This window comes from Triticum aestivum, chromosome 2B (assembly GCF_018294505.1).
Source record: "Triticum aestivum cultivar Chinese Spring chromosome 2B, IWGSC CS RefSeq v2.1, whole genome shotgun sequence".
In the NCBI taxonomy this organism is placed as follows: domain Eukaryota; kingdom Viridiplantae; phylum Streptophyta; class Magnoliopsida; order Poales; family Poaceae; genus Triticum; species Triticum aestivum.
In genome coordinates this window covers 422,518,013-422,523,831 of record NC_057798.1, presented here as the reverse complement: position 1 = coordinate 422,523,831, position 5,819 = coordinate 422,518,013, and the positions used below count along the sequence as shown (strand labels likewise).

General features: G+C 47.2%; 1 long non-coding RNA gene across 1 annotated transcript; it reads left to right on the top strand.

Moving 5' to 3' along the window:
• The first annotated feature begins 1,594 nt into the window (after nt 1–1,594).
• LOC123045269 (uncharacterized) lies at nt 1,595–5,206 on the top strand. The gene is made up of 2 exons (XR_006421225.1): nt 1,595–1,831; nt 2,180–5,206. It is a non-coding gene; the product is annotated as an uncharacterized lncRNA (long non-coding RNA).
• Nucleotides 5,207–5,819: the final 613 nt, after the last annotated feature.

Below are 5,819 nucleotides of genomic sequence, written 5' to 3'. Positions count from 1 at the left end.
AAGACATGTAGGCCGTTGGCTGTGTTTCCGGCGAGGACGTGTAGGCCGCTGGCTCTGTTGCCGACGTGAACTAGGGCTGCTGGGCTGATGAACTAGGGCTTGGTATTTCGAACATTGTTGTTTGAAAATGGAGGCAGACAGGATGGGGCCAAAGGAGGTGGCCGTGCGCTCAGGATAGGCCCGAACACGACCCCATTGCCCTACCCATACAGACAGAATCCGCGCAAAACGGACGTCCGTTTGGGGTCATGCGCTGGAGTTGGCCTCACGAGTGGTTCCTCTGTTCCCGACTCCTGAGCATTCAAGCAGAAAAGCCACCGCAGGACCCAAGCAGCGTGGGTGGCCTTGGACGCCTCCACGCCGAGCGAGGGCAGTGGCCTCGAGCGCCGGGTGAGTCGCCGCAGGAGGGAGCTAGCGCCATCACGGAGCGTCGGAGAGCGCCTCCGTGCTGGGAGCCAGCCATTGGTCGTTGCCGACAGACGACCCGTGCCCGGATGCCACTATGGCAAGGATGCCGGAGTCAACCGCCACTCAGGGTTGTCGGCATCTCACATAGGCAACGGCGTCAATGGCGTATTTTCTTGCTTGCGCGTCTCTGCCATCGGCCACATCACAATGGGAGCAGTACCGGGGCCGGGGCAGACGCTTGGAGGCGCCCTCGCTCCGGGCTGGTGCATCAGGGTCGGGAGATGCGGAGTAGTTGCCTCGCATCGTGCGCTACCGGTTGTGAAGACCATGTGCGCCGCCACCCCTTCATGGGAGTCGTGTCAGGCAACCGACCTCGCTACAGCGTCGCTGGGCGCCGCCTCCATTCGGGAGGGGCCGCCGCTGTCGCGCGCCGCCTTTGGAGGCCGGTCAGGGCTGCGCTAGGGGACGCCGAGGAGGGCGTGCTGGCCTGAGCGCCTATGCGTGCAGGGCGAGGGCCGCATCGTGTGCTCTAGAGGAAGGTCGTATCAAGGCTGCTGCCGCCATGGGCAGGCAAGGGAGCCACTCCACGCACGGGCGTGCCAGAGGGCGTTGCCGCAGGTCGACCGCCTGGGGCCGGGCAACGCGCCATGCCGTGCGTGGCCATGGTTTTTGGTTAACGGGAGCCCGGGAGCCAGCGGGTAGGACGCATGGCTCGGTAGCGCGGGCTCGGGTGCCGCACGTATGAGGGGTCATCGACGGGGCGAGGTCGAGGACCTCTTGAGATTGAGATTGAGAGAGAATCGACAATTGATGTAAATGAATCTCGTAGTCTTTATTGTTGATTTGCACAGATTATATACAACATGAGGAGACGCCTTGGAGATGCGTCGGTTTGCATGTCGGTTCACGGAAGCATGGTTTCAGAAGCAACCGTCGTGACGATTGTCAAAGGAGCAACCGCACGTGGAGGAAATGGATGCAGAAGAAAATTTGCGAGTCGCCGTTGGATATGCCCTTACACGAGGGTTTGTTTATGCAACCCTAGCCAGCACATAACTGGCCACATGAATATCAAGACGGTTTGTGGATGTAGACGATCAGGCTCCCTGTGACGCAAGGGGTGACGCCAACCAGACAAAGGAAACGTGGCCAAAGGGAGCACGCAAACGCGACCAAGAATCCGTGTGAGACGTGAGGTCCTCCTCCGTCGTCCCCCAACCGACAACGGCACATAGACAGCTATACGTGACCCGATCGGAGCCGTCCACCACCCGAACCGACTCCGTGATCGAGAATCCACCAAGCACCAACCACCCTCTCTCTTATCTCTTATATACGCGTTCCCCTCGCCTTGTTCTCTCCTGCTCCCGTCACCGCCCGTCGCAGGGACGGCTCATCTTGGTTCCGTCGCGCGGATCGTGAGGTGCCAACTTTCTACTTCCTTCTCTTACTTTAGATCTTCGAATTATTAGATAGAGATCATTGATGGTTTGGTCGTGATTTGGTAGGTGGGTATGATTTCGCTTTTTTAGCACAGCTAGATCTAGATCCAAGAGAGTATATGTTCGTCTTCGTTCTTGCCCCGTTATAAGATTATTATGTGGATTCCTGGATTGTTGTCTTAAATAAATTCCGAATTATTTCTGTTTCAAATTAACTATATTATGGAGTCAAAGTTGAACGACCTTTTACGCTGTTCTCATAATCAGGATTTCTCAATATTCGTCAACGCCTTTCAGATCTCATGGATTATCTCTTCTTTTTGATTCAGTGGTGGACGATTCGCCTTTCCAAATACACGTCTAAGCGAAGGGATTTTGTGGCCTTTTGCTTGTGACGTCTGAATCGGTTGATGCCTCAGATCCGTCAGTTTATGTCATCTGCTTCATGTTAGCATGCCGCTGTGGATGTGATGTTTATCTCCGGGGAACGCCACTCCTGCTGGTTCACAACGGGCCACGGCCAACGCCAACTGATATCTTCTCCAACGACGGTCGGTGGTTAAGTTAAAGAATGCTTTCTTGAGGCTTCCTCGTCTCTGATCAAATGATGTCCGTGTTGCTTTTTGCTCACAAGATGATGCTGGCCCGTCTCCAAACATCACAGAAAGGTAATTGTGTTGGTAAGCTGATGATGCGCATGTGGGCACAGTGCGTATTGTACTACTTGATGTACCAGTACATTGGTAGGGTAGGGCGGCCTTTGCCATGTTGGGTGCGCTCGCTTGGCAGGCCACGAGACAATAAAAAGTATATTTGGTGTTGTTTGCGGGGTGGAGATCGCACGGGAACAATCTATTTGTTCTATTTTGCCCGGGTTCTCCACCCTGCCATGGTGTCTCTGTCCTTCTCCTGTGTTTGATTCCATGGCATCATCTGAAGTACACCACGATCCTATACATAGCAAATATGTGGACAGGCCTGGGCGCAGCGGCAAATACGTTGTGAGGATCAATTTAACTACGCACGAAGGTACATCTAACTGCTTCTTTCAGCGTTATATCAATTTAAATTTGAAGTGACCCAGAAACATGAGCGCTTTTCTGAAGGGTCAATCTGAACTGACCTCGAAGTTGCCGATCCAAATTATCTCAACTGACCTTTTACGACCTCGAACTGACCTTTTACGCTATACATGGTGGACCTTCAGTTTGATACAAGGTTTGTCATACCCGTAATTTTGTACCCTTGCACCCCAAGAATGAAAATAGGGAAATTCTCACGAGCCAACAACCATCTACTTACGCAACACAGGCTAAGTGATCGTGAGAACTTTTAGTAACTCCGCATATTTATTTTATCTTACCATACTGTGTCCATAGTCTTGTGGTCCTAAGAAGGCTAGTTGCTTGTTCTACTCTATCCATTTCCTGTTGGTTACCATGAGTAGTTCTGTATGTATATACCATTGAAAGACTTGATTCCTTTCTGTATAACTTGTTAGTCTTCGTAATTTATTTGTATTTTAGTTACTGGAGCTTGTCCAGATGTTGCTGCTGCATCATACTAACCTCTCGTGGAAAGTTGGATTCGTCTATGAGGATTACTGGAGGCAGATCTTCATATCTAATGAAGTTGCAGACAAGTTATGATTGTCAATGCCATTTTCGATCTTGAGAAACGTTGCTAGTGTCTTGATATATACCAAAACCTGAATTGAAGAATTAAATTGTTCATGTTGATATATTCTGTAAGGTGCAGGCGTTGTGTCGAGGAAGCCTGGTTAGTTAGGCAATTTCAGCTTGCCGATTGCCTGATTAAATTGCATTATGTAAGATTAGAGAATCCAGCGTACGGTTTTTTCATAGCTTAAAATGCTATGAAGACCGACTTATTATGAACTGTGATCCAATTTATTGAATACTCCCTCCGTCCAGAAATACTTGTCGCATAAATGGATGAAAATGGATGTATCTAGAATTAAAAGTACATCTAGATACATTCATTTCAATGACAAGTATTTTCGGACGGAGGTAGTATTTTTTTACAGTTCTTTGGAATTCTTATTTTTATGCTTAACAAGAATATGCTGAATGTCGTTCTAATTTATCTTTAGTAAGCAGGCAAATTCAAATTGGCTGAATGTTGTTTCAAGTTAGATTGGATTGGAGAATCTGCATGGCTGGTCTGAATTGGCTTGATCTGAATATTTTTGATTTGTCAAACAAATCTGTAATTTAATTTGTCTTCTAACATCTGTCTAACGATATCTCTGCCTTCTTCGTCAATTTTTTACTAAGCAGGCTTATTCAAAGTGGGTTTGTCATTCAAATTCAATTGGATTGGAGAATCTTGGGGCTGTGCTTGAGTCTGAAATAGCTTTGAGCTGAATATTTTTCAATTTAAAAGATAAAAGATGAATAAATGGTTGATCTTCAGCTCTGAACTGGAAAGAGCATTCCAGCAAACAAATTGCTGGGAATGATGGTTCGACTCCATCAAGATCCTTCGTAAAAAGAAATGGGATGTAAATTTGATCACTCGCCATTCTATCCTCATGGTGCCGAAGAAATTCTAGACGTGTGTATTCAAGGATCGGTGGACAATGACTTTTATTGCATGGCACTATCTGTTCTCCGTAAAAAGGGCGCATAATCTGGCCTTGAAGCGTAAGGAGCACAAGGAGGATTGTCGGCAATCTCCGTAAAAAGGGCGCATAATCTGGCCTTGAAGCGTAAGGAGCACAAGGAGGATTGTCGGCAATCAAGTAGAGGCGTGAATGGGGATATGGAGTTTTGGAATGTCATATAGAAGGCCAATGTCTTTTAGAAGATCAGAATTTTGTTTGGCATGCGACATCTAATAACCTGGCGATCCAGGTGAATAGAGTTATGCACCATCTGGCTGCTCCGGGTATGTACTCTATATTTGTGGGGTGGAAGATGAAAGCATGTCCCATGCTCTGATGGCTTGCCCCGAGGAGAGCTCTACGCATGGAGTTGAAGGAAGTTTGGAATATTCTGGGGAGTGAAATCTTCAACTTCTCAAGTCTCGATTGGATGCTTCTCTTGTTGGATCAGTTAACCTCAACATACCTTATTCATATTCTAGGGAGCTTGGCACTTAAGAAATGATCTAATTGTTTGATAAGGGTAACCATTTTGTTTCAAACTTTGCTAATCTTGTGGATAACTAGTGGTTGTCGTTCTTGTCTTACCATTCCAATGTAGAGTCGGTCCCAGTGTCAAAGTTAAAGTAGTAGTGGATGGGATAAGTACACCTCGTAGTATTCATGAGGTATGACAACCTCCACCTTTGGATTGTAATAAGATAAATGTGGATGCTAATTTTGTGGAATCGGTCCCCAGCGTCGAAGGTATAGTAGTGGATGGGATAAGTACTCCTTGTAGTATTCATGAGGTATGATAACCTCCGCCTTTGGATTGTATTAAGATAAATGTGGATGCTAATTTTGTTGAGAGTATTTGCGCTGCGAGTCTGGGGTTGTTTCCAAAAATTCAGTTGGCGACCTCCTTACTTCCTCTTGAGATTATATTGGTTTGTGTATTGGTATTGATGAAGCACTGCATATCGGCATCACTCTTCATAGGCCTATTATTTTGGAAACTGATTGCTCTTTTGTGGTTTCCTTCCTAGCACACGATAACCTTAATAGGTTGTCCCCTGTTGATTTGAAGAAGGCTTTAGTCATCACAAAGCCACTTCCAAACTTTAAGGCGACAAAGATAAATAGGCAGGCCAATGGTGGCACACGAGATAGCTAAGTTCAGCTTTGTTAATAGATCGAATGTTTTTGTGTTGACATGCGAGAATCAACTTTTGACCATGGGGTCGACCATGGGGTATCCATGGTAGCGTGGTTAGAAATTAGCGAGGGCGTGCACGACTCATCGTACACTTGACAAAGTGGCAAGACGATGTTTTTTAAATAGGTCCAGTTGTCTCATGGGA